At 46.4% G+C, this 14,171-nt stretch overlaps 1 protein-coding gene across 3 annotated transcripts in view; it reads left to right on the forward strand.

The window, feature by feature from the left end:
• Nucleotides 1-5,696: 5,696 nt before the first annotated feature.
• ZNF532 (zinc finger protein 532) overlaps nucleotides 5,697-14,171 on the forward strand; it is a 33,762-nt gene continuing 25,287 nt past the window's right edge. The window contains exons 1-3 of one of the 3 annotated variants that reach the window (XM_040089454.2): nucleotides 5,697-5,723; nucleotides 6,199-6,340; nucleotides 7,973-8,083. The gene's annotated coding sequence lies outside the window, so the exon portion shown is untranslated. Of the gene's footprint in view, nucleotides 5,724-6,198; nucleotides 6,341-6,367; nucleotides 6,468-6,809; nucleotides 7,179-7,972; nucleotides 8,084-14,171 lie in introns of those variants that run through there. The other 2 variants (XM_040089455.2, XM_040089456.2) reach the window with 2 other exon arrangements.

Here is a 14,171-nt window from a genome sequence, read left to right on the forward strand (position 1 = left end):
TTTCCAGCAGGAGATGCCAAGGACCAGCATGGAAAGTATGAGTGCTTGAAAGACTCCCTGGCCATGCTGGCCACAAACCAGCAAGGCGCCTTGATTTTAACTTTGCTTCCATTGTAGGAAGATCATCACAGGCAGCTTGGAATCAGCAACCACAGCCAGGCTGAGCTGCTGCTGCCACCCTCATCTGTGAGGACAGCATTTCCTGAATTAAACAGAGGAAAAGCAGCAGAAAAATCACTCTTGGGTTCCTCCTTCTATTATGTGGTTATTCCCTTTTCCAGAGTAGGCTCTGGAAAGGCAGAAGCACAAGCACAGCTGCTGCTGGTCCCGAGTGCCTGTGTGCACGTTCCTGCACAGGGGCAGCACCCTTGTGCCACACAGCATTGTCCCCAGTGCCCCTCTCCCAGCTGTCCAGGTGCCAGCCCTGAGTGACCAGCAGGAACCCTGCCAGGCTGTATAATTTGGGATGGATTTCTCAAGCTCATTGACACCTGGAGCTATGCAGTGTCTCCCACTTCCTAAGGCCCTCCTAAAGCAAGAGTGCACCTGTGCCTGTTGTGTCTGCACTCACAGACACAGAGCCCACTTGGGTTCTGAAATATAGTGTCTTCTCTCCTTTCTTGGTCTCCTCTTCCAGGAAAGACATGCCTGGAGCACACAGATGGTGTCTGCCCCTGCTCACATCCATAAGCCATGCAGCAGTTTGTCACACCTTGCAGGACCACATACATAAACTGCTAGCAGCTTCTCTCCTCTACTTCACTGCTTGAAGTGATCTATTGAGTAGTTTGGTGGGATATATACATAGCTATACCATGATTTTCTGAGAAAATTATATTAGATAACATCTAGAACAAAATGTGAGTTTGGCAGCAACACTCGCTCTCTTTGTGTGGTTTGCAGGATCACTGCATGGGTATTACTCATCTCCCACCCCGTGTTCAGGTTCAGCACTCTCCTTTTGCTGGGTAAATGCATGGAACACACAGCACAGGAGCTGTTGATGGCACCATCTGCAAAAGCCTAATGGCTCATTCATTAAGCAGTGGGAACAGGCACCGCCACAGTCTAATCAGATATTGTATGATGAATAATTCAGAAATAATCCTTGTATACTTGAATAAATATCAGGAGGAGGAAGGAAAAAGCCCCATACATATGGTACGTTAAGGGAACAAAACAGGCATTCTTCAGTGTGCCAGGCTGCTGAGCTGTGTGGTGCTGATGTTAATCACGCAGGTGGCTAATTCCTGATGAGGAACTGATTGAGGGGTTCTGGCCCAGCACTCAGAAGGTGTTCGTAAGTGGAAAAGAGCAGTGTAACAGAATATCCAAAAATCCATCAGCCTCGCATTCTGCAATATGCCCACGGTTGTGTTGTGCAAGCAGCTGGGCGACTGAGTTTGGGAGGTCTGGCCTGAGGCTGTGTTCCTTGTGCTGCTGGGCAGATGGCTGTGATCAGGTGTGTGCTGTCCCTCAGCAGCTCCTGCCTGCACACCCTGAGCTGCTGGTCCAGCTAAAGTACTGGTGTGTTGCATTCACAGCACTGAGTGACCAGTGCTCAGGGAGCCTCAGGGGGGTAGATGCTGTATAAATGGAGTACACAGACATAAAGTATTAGGGTACCTGTTTTTTCACCAGAGCCTGTAGTGACAGGGCAAGGGATGACAGTTTTAAATTGGCAGAAGGCAGGACTGGATTGGAAATAAGGAAGAAATTCTTCCCTGTGGGGGAAGTGAGGCACTGGCAGATTGCCCAGAGGAGCTGTGGCCGCCCCGCCTCTGGGAGTAGTCCTTTTCTCCGAAAACAATACTCCTGTGCAGGAGAAATGCTTTTCCAGCTTTTGACAATCATCAAATCATGCACGTTTTTCTGTTTCATTTTTCCTGTTTCATATCTAGAAAGGCTTGGGCTTGAAGGCATGCTTTTGCCAACAGATGTAACCCTGTGACAGTGCCTTCAGCTGTCTGCCTTGAACACCAGTGTCACCGCTTGGCAGCTTGAGGATGAGCCAGCAAGTGCTGCAGGCATATGGCCTGTGTAGCAGGCCTGCTGCATGTGCAACACTGAGGCTCATGTATGTGCAGATTTTGAGCAAAGCCCTTTTTTTTCCCACTGGGAATATGCTTCACAGTATAGTTCATATGTAGGTGAGTGCCTGAGGTGTATGTGCTCTGCTCTTGCCTGTTCAGAGGAGCTGTGACCTCTCAGCTTGGCACAGCATGGTGTCGCCTCATACCTCCCAGTACACGTGGAAAAACTAAGGTATTGACTGTAACTCCTCACAAACAGAACTGTTGTAAGCCCATGATCCTCACTAACCAACTCTGATTTCTTTGGATAATGCTTAGTTTGCTCTGGTTTGTTAACAGCCAGGAAAAAAAGGTATAATTAAGCCCTGACAAATCCTCTTGGCTTTGTATTGTATCTGAATCAGCATCTCTCTTACACATGATTAAAAATGGGAGTCTCTTGTTGTTCAATACATTGCAGTATTTGGGCTTTCACAGTATTTAACATCCTGAGAGTCGTTAGGGTTTCTCACTCTTCATGCTACTTGGGCATTGCAAATGTTCGCTCTGTAGTTAAAGATTCTCTGCTTGCAGATGGATAACAGGAGTTGCCAGCTTCCATGAACACATTCTTTAAATCAGGGAAACTGCCTGTTGTGGAGATGTTCCACAGCTCTGAGCAGTGTTTGTAGATTTCTCCCTACCAAAGTCCTTCATCTTATCTCCTACGAGATCACCTTCTTTTGTTAAATCTCATCATTTTAAAAAGCAGTCCTGGGGGGTTTAGTCCAAAATGTAATAGAAGACATATTTTAGTAACCAGAAAAGGAAAATTATTTTTTTTTCCCCAAGAAAATACCTGGAGATTAGTGATAGGAGCATCTGAAAAGGGGAAGTTTAATTGTAAGCTGTTTTTTAAATATTGAATGTTTAAATACACATTGTTAAAGGAAAGTACCACTGCATTCTAAGCAGTGATAAAAAGAAAAATGTAAGTACTCCAAAACAAGAAATAGAAGCTCCTGCTCTGCTCTTGTTGATCACATTACAAGAAATTTTATTGTGAAAAAAATAATGGAATTAACAGACACTATTAAGCATTTGCCAGAAGTTGTAAAGCTTTTACTCCGAAAACAAATTTAGGATTGGAAATACGGAATCTGTATTTTACCCTTCTTGCTTAAGTTGTTTTGCTTAAGCATGTTTTGCTACCTAGAAAGGAAATGTTTTGTTATTGTCCTTCCCAAAAGCAGGAAGGACAAAAAAAGCAGTATTTATTCTGACATAAAAAAATCAAATGTAAATTGACTTCAGTTTTTAGTGTCAATCCACCTGCAAAATCCTCTTCAGCCCCAGCACATCTTTAATGTGCAGTTAAAACTGATCCCTGTACAGAAGGCATGAAATGAATACACCACTGTTTAGAGTTCTGAATTTCAAGAGCCTTAAAATCACGAGAAGTTAAATAATTAAGAAGTTATTATTGCACTCAAGTTCAGCATTTACTGTATCATCAAAGTGTTCTGAGTTGGCAGCACTCCTTGCTGACTGCTCAGAAGGAACAGCCGCACTGGAGCCATTTCCTCAGGAAAAGAAAAGGAGGGGCTCCAGATTTACCTGGTTCCCAGAGAAAAAAGTACAAGTTATGGGATTCTGCAGATGTCAGCACAGGTGACCAGGAGATCCCATCTCAGAGCTGGAGTCCAGCTGGAAGGATTAACTGGTGATGGTTTCATTGGTTGGGATGGAGATTGTCCATGCAAGGACTACAGGGTTGGGGAATTTGAACCTGGCTACTGCAAAGACAAGGGATAAAACAGGATAACTTAAACAAGGAGAATTTCTTCCACCACAGGTTCTAAGGATTATGTGGCACAGTGTCTGGGGGAGTGAACAGGACCTGTGGTCTAAGACTTCATAGCCAAGATGGTCAAAGTGCCAAAAACTCCTCCCAATGCAGAAGTGACTGCACAAACACTCGTGGTGGCGAACCTGTTATTCTGTGTGCTTGAATTAAAAAAAACATAGGAGAAGTGCTATAAGCCTGGCACAGCTTCTAAACTATACTTTAAATTCTCTTCATTTTATATTTTTTAAGTCAAATACTTAGGCTGACAGACTTTTTCTCCCATGGAGATGTCAAGGACACCTGGCTGGAAGGAAAACAAGTAGATTTGTGTGAAAGGCAGCACATGCAAGGATCTCTGTGCCATGTATGAACTGTGAAATCGATTAATATTTCAGATACTAATAAAAGAGTAGTAGTTACAGCTGCCATCTTCTTTATGCTATTATGTAAGCTGACCACAGAAATTCAATCTAAGTAAACAGAATGCAGTTTTCACTTCTTTAATCAAAACTGTTTACTGGTGAATTGGGAAGAATCAGATTGTAATTATCATGGCCTAATTCTACAAGTCACTTGCAGGATGAGCCCAAGGCAAGCTGAATTGCATGGCCCTTCTTGAACATTAAAACTAGTGCACAAATCCACTTTTATATAAACCCTAAAATCGATTTATTATATTCAAATTCTAGACACTCGTCAGACTCACTGATTTACCACTGCTGACAATCAGTAGAACCTATGTTCTGCTGTTTTGGTTAGTTGGAATAAGAGAATTTTTACCGGGAGGCTGGATTGGAGCAGCCAGGATATGGCCCGATGGGTAATTTCCTGCCCTACCGATACCTGCGGGCACACCTTCTGGGGCAGCTTCCCAGAGGAGCTGTGCTTGTACAGAACTCCTTTGGGATTCTGCTGCCTTCCTAACAGGCTCATAAGAGACCTTAATACACCAGCATTATTTTATCTATAACATTTATTATACTGTATGCTCATAGCATACATAAATTTGAGACGGATATAATGTATTTAAAACCATTAGTATGATTCAATAAAGCGATTCGAGTGCAAAACTTTACATTCTGAAAATGGTGCTGCACGGTGGTAACAGAGAGAGGGCGGGAGCTCATCCTGCGGTTCCTAGCAATGGCGATGCCGCCAGGATGCTGCGCAGCCAACGAAGGCGGCTGGTCAGAGGAAGCACACGGGCCGCAAGCGCTGCGCAGGCGGGCCCGAGAGAGCTCGGCTAACGGGGACAGGCAGCATCGCTCCGGGACACGGTTCCCGGCCGCGCCCCGGGACCTGGGGGATGACCCCGGCCGGGCCCAGGCACAGCGGCCGCAGAGCCAGCGGAGGGGCTGAACCGCCGGAGCTGGCAGCGTGTGGCTCCTCCCGTCCTTTGTTGGCCTGGAACCGGAGCAGCGGCCACGGGCTCTGCCCCCGGCTGCCCTTCGAGGCCTGAGGCGCTCGGGCACCGTGAGAGCCCGGCGGGCCCCGGGCAGCCTCTCCCACGGCACCCGGGCGGCGCCGGCTTCGGCGGGGGGGAGATCGGCCCCGGCGGCCGGCGCGGTTCTGCCCGCCGGCACCGCTCGGAACTCCCCCCGACCTGTCCGGGCCGCGGGAGGCCGCGACCCGGCCCCGGCCCCGCGGCGCTCGGCGGCCCCGCAGCCTCCCCGCCCCCGGCACTCTCCAGGGAGCCGTTCCACACGGAATCACACGGGAGCGTCTCCCCATCTGTGCCGCCGAGCACCCCCACCCCCACCGCCCAGCCCCGCAGCCTCCTGCCATTATGTTCCTCCGACGCGGGGCCGGGCCGCGCCGCGGGCCGTAGCCCTGCCCGAGCCCGCCGGCTCCGGCCGCAGCAGGTGTGTCGCATGGGGACCGGAGGTTGCATGCTATGGGGTCCCTTCCTCCCGGCCCGGCGGCGGCCGAAGCCCCGCGGGCAACCCGTGCAGGGACTGCCCGGGCTGGCGGGCTGGCGCCGGGCGGGGGCGGATCGTTCTCCCCGCCGCCGAAGGGGCCACGGCCTCTTCTCCCCGGCCGTCCCCAGGGTTCGCAAGGCCCGCTCGGACAGGGCCAGTTCGGGCCGGGAGCGCGCAGACCCGCGGGGAGGTGCCCGGGGCCGCGGCAGCCCGGAGGAGGGAGCGGCCCCCCGGACCGAGGGGCCGAGGGAGGGCCGGCCGCGGTTGCGGCCGCAAGAGCCTGTGTGGGGAAGACGGGCCGAGGCAGCGGAAGAACATGGTGGTTCTCCCCAGAACGGGGTGGGGATGAGGGATGCGAAGAAGGTGTCTCCGCAGGGAGGGGTGCGGGGTTGTGCCCGAGACCTCTGTTCAGTTGCAGGTGCAGCCAGGGGCAGAGGGGCTTTGCCGGGGTCGCCCACCCGCCCGGAGGGAACCCTGCAGAGCAGCATCTCCCGCAGCCTCCGCGAGGAGGGGGTTTCAGCGCGTAGGCGGAGGTGGTTACTGGTGTTCCCAGAGCAAGGGTGAGTAGCCAAGAGGAGCGGGGTGGCTGCTGTCTCGGTCTGGGTGCCTGTCAGCCATGCAGGAGGAAGGCCCTTGCGTGGCCGAGGTGAAGGGGAGCGGGCAGGAGAAGAACGGCCACGGGCACAGGTGGGTACGGACCCCCGGAGCGGCGTGGGCACCGCAGGGGACCGAGACCCTGGGCAGGCATCGCTTGAGAGGCGCAGGGCCGGGTAGGCACTCGGTCCGCACAATCTCTGCGGGATGGGAGCTGCGCAGAGCCTGACCGGGCCTCCCCAGCCGGCGGCTGCAAGCCCGGGGGGGACTGCACAGCCGTGGGGCTGCAGCTCGCTGCTTCTCAAGGCCTCCAGCATAGTCGAATAGCAAAAGGAAAAAAAAAAAAAAAAAAAAACGAAAAAAAATCAGTGTAGCAGCCAAGTCGGTGCTGCGAGGAGGGGGCAAGGGAACTATTTTGTAGGCATCTTGCTGCTGCGGAAATGGATTTCTTGAGGGGAGGGAGGCGCGTTTGTGGGTACTCTGTAGTAATGGTGCTCAGAGCACAGAAAATGCCACTCGGGTGGCCCTAGATGGAACGAGGATTGGGGAGGGCAGATGGAAAAGCCCTTGATCGGGCACCCCATGGCCGTGGGCATGAGGGGGCAGATGTGACGTGTGTGAGTAGCCACCCCTCATCTGGGGGAGCAGAGGGGTAGCAGCCCGGGTTAGCAGCCTGTCTGTCTCCCTGGGCTGTGGCCGAGCCTGCCTGGTGCTGCAAGAGAGATCCTATGAGGATTTTTATTGCGGTCTCTTTGTTAGCTACAGACAGGCACGCACACACAGCTCTCAGCCAGGTTGTGGGAGGTAAGTGGGGGAGGCGAGCAAGGGAGCGTGCGGGGGGCTCTGGGGAGCAGGGGCTGCGTGGGCCGGGCAAGAGGGGAGCCGGGGCACGGGGCTGTGCCGGCCCCACGCCACACAAAAACCAGCCCCTGCGATTTTCAGGGTCTTGTTGGCAACTCAGCGAGGGTTGCCATAGCTTTTTATGTAGGGTGACCAGAACCGGCTGGAACTGGTTTGAGGCAGATCAGCTCCTGAACACAATGCAGTCACTGAGCTACTACACTGGGATAGCTTCCTCCCTTCATGGCAGCCAAAAGCAGAGGAGCTTGCAGAAAGATACCATCCCAAAACAGTATGTGAATGCACACTTTAGACACACAGCACTGGTATGTGGCTAACGTAGTCATAAAGGGTTCTGTATGTAAATGTACATATTTGCAGTAACTGAGATTACTTTGGCTTTTTGTGCCTTTTTATGCTTAAGGAATGGGCAAGAGCTGAGATTTATGACCCTTACTAAAATATTTTTGCTTTGCAAGGGTGGGACACTGGTTATGCAGTCTATTTTAAAACTAAACTAAATAAAATTGATTGAATTATTTGTAATTATAGTTATGCTTGTGACTAAGGATGCTTTGCATGCTGTTCTATTTACAGGGTGCTGTATTGTGGTTTTCTTCTTTAGGAGACATTAAGGGGGGGTTTGCTGTGCCTTTCTCTAAGGCCAGAAGGAAACAATATTGTTATAGAATTGTGCATAAAAGCATTGAAAAGATGCTGTAAGGCATACTCGTTTTCCCTTTTTTTTTTCCTTGTAGGCCTATTGATTGGGGCTGCCTTTAACCCTTTGGTGTTTGCAGAGGTAATGCGACTGTGGCAGTAACTGAGCACTGGCTAAAAAAAATCTCTCAAAGGTCAAGGTTCACAAGGTGAGATGTGGTGGTTTGGGCTGAATATAACAATAGCGTGGAGGTACATCCTGATTGCACACTTGTCACATTCAGAAGGAGACAATTGTTTAAGTGTTACTGTAGAAATGCTATTAAGGTCCTCCAGTTTTAATAGGATTAAAGCTATTATTTGTAAAGACTTACTGATATCTTGGCTAAATACAGTATTTTCATTGAAATATATCCAGATATATGGTTTTTATTCACAGTGTAGTGATACGGAATAGGCCTCTGAATGACAGTAATGGATTGTGGACCAGTTGTGGCAGGGAGCTGTTCTGTGCTGTATTAGAGACTCACACATTCAGAATTTGCTGTCTGAGTATTTACACGTTATTGTTTGACCACATCTCAGTGACCCAATACTTGGTTTTTAATTAAGATCTTCGGTGTTAAACATGTACTTAATATTGCCTACAGAGAAAAAAACTGTGCAAAAGAAATAGTATGGATGGCTTTTCTTAAAGTGTTGTAACCTGGGGAGGATTTTGCAGCAGCCAAGTGGAAAGATGTATTTTGGGGGGCTGGATGGAGCTCCAGTGCATTATTAGTAGTGTGAATTACAATATTGTGCATAGAAAACCGGATGGGCAGTGCAGCAGCTGCAGAGGGGTGACTGCTTTTAACTCAAAGCAATGGATAATGGATAGGCTTTTTAGTTTTTCTTTCTCATCTAGAAAATACAAAATATGTACTTAGATTTGAGCTGACTTTTTTTATCTTATAGTGAAATCTGAAGGATTCAGAGAGAGGGAGAGAGGCAGAGAGAAGGAAGCAGTAATGAATCTAGCAAAGGGAAGAACAAAGGCTGTTAGAGCTTGCACAGTAGATCACTAAACATTTTGCCTGGGGGATTCTTTTGCGAGAACTGTTACTTCCTATAACAGGAAATCAGAAACTCTAGGATCTTCACCAGTGTGATTTTTAAAAAATCTTCCCAGTCCTGGCTGTGTTAGCTGGTTTGGTAATCTACAATCAAGATAATATGGAGACAGAACACTGGAAATACTTTGTTGTCGTGTGAAATGAGAGTCCTTTCCTCTGTGCTCAGCAGAATAGACAGTCTTAAAAGCCTTGAGAGGTTGTGGATATTGGGTAAGTTATGTGCTGGCTACTGAGGCAAGGTGACAATACAAGGGAACCTTTTTGTTTCTGACTGCAGTAGATTATGTAAGGCATTGAGCTAATATTAATTGTAAAAAAGTGAAAATCTCATGCTAACATTTGGCCTGAAATTCTGGGTTTGTGGGCTTTCCTGCAGCTGTGATATGTTGTTTCTCAGGCTTGATAGAGCAGTGAATAGCTTGTGGTGGAGCAAAATGCCTGACAGATCACTGTGCCGATTTCTGCTCCTGTTCTTCAGCATCGGGATGCAGAGACTCTATATTTGACTATAGACATCTGTAGCAGAATGATGCTTGCAAACAGGAATTCTTGTTGCTTGATAGGAATAGGATCTCTTCCTGATGAGGATGCATGTTCTTTTCCAAGTGTCAGCTGAATTTCATATATTACACAAGAGTATCTTTTGGGATTTTTTTTTCCTTCTTCCAGAATAGTAGGCAGCTTTAAAATTGTAAGTTCTTAGATTGTGACAAAATTCCTTGAATCTGTTGTGTTTAGGTTTTTGAATGCTATCTGTATTATGGATTTTTATTTTTAGCAAAGGAGATTTTGAGTTTGCAGGGATTTTTGTTGGCTGTAAGATGAGAAAACTGAATAGATGGAGTCTGCAGTGTTCTTGGTGAGTTGTCTTTTTTCAGTCTAGTAATATCTGTAAATGCTCTTCATCAGGAGATTTGGATTGTGCACACAGGCCAGCTTTCCAGCAGCAAATGCTAATGCTGGAGGGCTGGTCTTCTGTATCAGCACCCAGGATCTCATTTTGTATTGGTCTCAGTTATTTGATCTCCAGAATGAGGGTAAGGATTTATCACATTCCAAGTCCCTTTGGAATTAACTGACTAACTGTTGTTTTCCTAGTCATATGCCTGTGTGTTAAAATTGAAATATGCAGCAGAGAACCAAAAATATATGTTCAGAAAAACCCAAACTTGATCCTAATGTTCTCGGGCCTGTTTGTTGCCCTGATGGGCCCTGCCTGGCTGGGAGAGCTCTCTGGGAGGCTGCAGCTGCTCGTGCTGTGCTTGGGCCACAATTGCCATCCACTTCAAAAAAGTACCTTAAAGGAAAGAGGTAGGAAGCTTGTACCATTTAGAATGTAATTCGAGTCTACATTTGTTTGGGAATCTCAAAATTCCCCTCGTTGTTGTGCATTTGAATTATTCACGTATTACTGCCCCAGCTTATTTTACATATAGAAATAAAAAACTAAGCCATGGTTGTAATTAATTTCTAAGTAGACTGCAAAAAGATTGCTATGTAGATTTCTCTGCTTTTCAGGAATTCACCTCTGCTTTAGGAGGGATTTGGGAAGTGGCTAGACCCAAACCCTGGCCTGAATCTCTTGATCAATACAGGTAGTTTTCATGTGGTCAGCTGTAGCTGGGGATGGCCTTTTCAGCCCCAGGTTGTGCATAAGGAGATTCCTTGCTCATGTGTTGAAACATTTCTGTTCTTTTTGCCAGCCAAAGGCTGCCTGTCGTGACCTTTGAACCAGCTGTGTGTGGTTCTCTTCAAGCTGTGCTAGCAGTGGTTCAGACTCCAGAAGATTCCCTTCCTCTTTCCCTTCTTGTTTTCTCATACCCAAAGAGAACCTGAGATACCCAGTTCAAAAACTGATGTGTTGGACTACAGGATGAGGCTCTTAAGGAGTCATAAACTACAAGTAACACTATTTTGGCTGTCAGAATGGTGGATAAGTAATTCACTTATGGAGTCTTGAGCATGGAAACAAATCAGATTTTCCTCTTTTTTTGAAGGCAGGTAGAGATGGTGTATAATATAGAAAAAGTAGATTCTTGGGATAAATTTTAACTCTGAAACACCCCATACTTCACAAAGATGTTTATATTAGGATTGACATGACTTTACTCATGCTGTGGATGCTAAGTGGATGCTAAATAAGACCTTTATCCTGAGAAATGGGAATTTCTTAGGGTAAGAATTACTTTGCATATTATGAAAGGAATTTCTGTGATTTGTGGAAGCGAGTGTTTGTCTGGGTTTTGCAACAGTAGCAGGTCATGGGCCCTTTGATAGTGAAAAGGAGCTTGTATTTTATGTATACGAGCATGAGAGCCATTGCTGACTGTGGTTGAAGTGGCCTCTTGCACATCCCACTTGCCTGCTGAGTATGTCAAACCAGGCGAGGCTGTGATTGGAGATGTGGTTCCCATTTCCTGAGGAAGGTTCTGTGGTTAGATTAGCATATTGCTTTGTCTGTCTTTACAACGCTTGGCTTTCAGAGCAAATGACTGTAAGTGTAAGTCAGTCATAATTACTGATAACCAATGAACTGCTCATAATGTGTGTATTAGGATGAAATTTGCCTAATGTTAGGATATATGTTACTGTAATTCAAATTGAATCCCTTATGTCTTCTCTACCAGATGAAATTTCTTGTCACAGCAATACAGAAACCAAAACCCAAAAAAGTATGGGTTTATGCTGCTTAGGCTGGTATTGCTTCCTGTGTAGGCATTTTCTTCCAGAATCAGCTTGATGTTGCCTAGGCATCATTACTCCTGTTTGGAAGTGGAGAAATTATTCCAGATTACTGGAATTTCGCTCCGGAGTAGTGTTTCTGCCTGGGAATCAGTAGAAGTAACAGACTAATTTCTGTATGTGGCTGTACCAGAACCAGTATGCTGCCATGTGCCAGATGCTGAAAAGAGGGGTCTCAGTGTTCTCTCAAGTGTTCTTATTTCACAGAACTGGAAAGAATGCTGGTGTTTTTGGAAGAACATGCAAAAGAAAAGGTCTGTGTCCTAAAGGGTGCACAATCCACAAATGTATGTAGTACAAACAGCGGTAAAAACAAGTTTAGGGCAGGTAAAGGAATGTAGTCACAAGAACATGAATGCCCTAGGTAGATGAAGATTCGATTTGGCGGTTTTCCTATCTCCTTTGATAACAAGTAGACTTGCTGCTGAGAGAAGCTGAAGTTGAGTAATTGAACAAAGCAAGGAGTTAGATATTTTGGTGGGATTTGAAGGCAAAGGGTAGGAATTCAGTAAGGCAGAAAAGATGGTCTGCTGGAGTCAAAGCAGTTGTATGAAGTTGTTATGTGGTTTAGCTGTTTAGAAGATGTGGATGGTGAGTGTCAGGGAGGAAAAGTTGGTTGGTTCTTCAAAGATTCAGGATTAAATAAAAGAGTAGAACTTGAGCAGGTAAGACCATGCTTGTCCAGGAATGATAGAAGCCTTCATGCACAGAGAATATTAATTGGAAAAGTATTGGGAAGGGAGTAGGATTATTTGCTGTTTCTGGAAAGCTTGAAGCTGTTCTTGTACCTGATAGACAAAAATCAGGGGTCTGAGCAGTTTGGAGATAGGATCTGGCTGGGAGCTGCTAAGTTATTCTGTTTCCTCATCTTCATTAGACTGTTGAACACTTCCCCATAACGATTCTGATTGGAGTGTTTGCTGTTGCTCAGATTTACCCAGAAAATTACCTTTTAATCTCAGCCACAGCCTCTAGGCAGCTTGGTCTTTCTGTGGAGAATGCTGGGCCTAATCTGCAGGTGTCCTGAAGCCAGAGCTACAAGATAAATCTGACTTTGAAAGTAAGAAAAAATGTGTGTGTTTCTCTGGTGTGTCCCCCTTATCTCAACAGAGAACATGAAAGGGTAGGTTTGTTTTTCTTCATATGGCTAGAGTCTCTCCACCTGGAAGAGGTACAGATACAGGGGTTGAGGAGGAGTGGTAACAATTCCATGCACTAAAACAAAAAGTCAGTTCTTCAGAAGCAGCTGTTGACTCCTAAGTCCTGCTTATCCTGCTTGCTTCTAGTGTCAGAAGAGAGTTCTCATGGTCTGGTTCTTGTTTTGACATAATTCCCCAAGTGAGTGCTTCACTGGAATGTGGTGTCAGGTGAACTGGAGTAAAAAGGCTTACTGGGAGAAGCAAGGCAGTGGAACAGACAAGGAGTGCCTTGCTTTGGCTAAAATCTGTGCCACGTTCTCCATGCCATTCATAGGAAACTTTTGAGGAGATGTGTTACCAAAGAAACAACAGTGTAGGAAGTCATGCACACGTGCTTTGAGAAAGCATGAACACAAATAAACCACTGCTGGTTCATCCTGAGAACTTAGTTTCAGTAAGATACTGACATACAAATACAGGGGTGGGTATTGTGACTGAAGAGATTCAGGGAAACCATGTAGTAAGGGTATATTGAGAATCTGTTATTTTAAGTTTTTAAGACTCGTTATCTTGCCAGAAGTTCTCTCAACCACCATCAGAAAAGCAGAACCCAGAAGCATTTCACCTCACTGCTTTGTGGCTTCCTAGCTGTGTAATTCTGTTGGCCATATCCAGATTTTTTTCCTTGTTACTTTTATCATTGAATGATAAGTAAGCAAAGTAATGCTTGAATTTTTAAATAAACTGGTTTTCTTTATAACTTTTCTCAATCATTCTCAAAACACTTTTCAAAGAAACTCCAGTTCCTGGAAAACCATGATTTCCTAGGGAATGAGAAGCTTGCCTTATTTCCTCTTCTGAAGTATTTCCAGGCATCATATTGGCCCAGAGAAGGAGTAGACTCACAACTTGTCTAGCAGCCAAGGTGTCAGTTGATTTTGATCTTGGATAAAAGGGGGAGCTTTGTTCTTAAAGGAAAGAAGTACTAAAAGGTTTGTGGAGAAGAAGGGAAAAAAAAAAAGGGGGGGGCGGGGGGGGGGGCGTGAGGAATAGGAATATGGCTGCAGAGTCCTGGCACTTGTGGTGGAAACATAGTTTATATACTGAATCTTAAGATGGGTGCCCTGAAATAGTGAGAAAGAGATTAGTAAAACAGCCAGGTTGGAACTTCTCTTCCTTGTGTATCACAACTGACCATGTTTGTCTCCCTTTTTGTTTAACTTTGATTGCTTGAAAAGTTTGAAGAATGAGAGAAGTTCTTGATAAGGGTAGCAGTAGTTCTCAGTAAAGGACAGCTGTGT

Source organism: Hirundo rustica, chromosome Z (genome assembly GCF_015227805.2).
Source record: "Hirundo rustica isolate bHirRus1 chromosome Z, bHirRus1.pri.v3, whole genome shotgun sequence".
In the NCBI taxonomy this organism is placed as follows: Eukaryota; Metazoa; Chordata; class Aves; order Passeriformes; family Hirundinidae; genus Hirundo; species Hirundo rustica.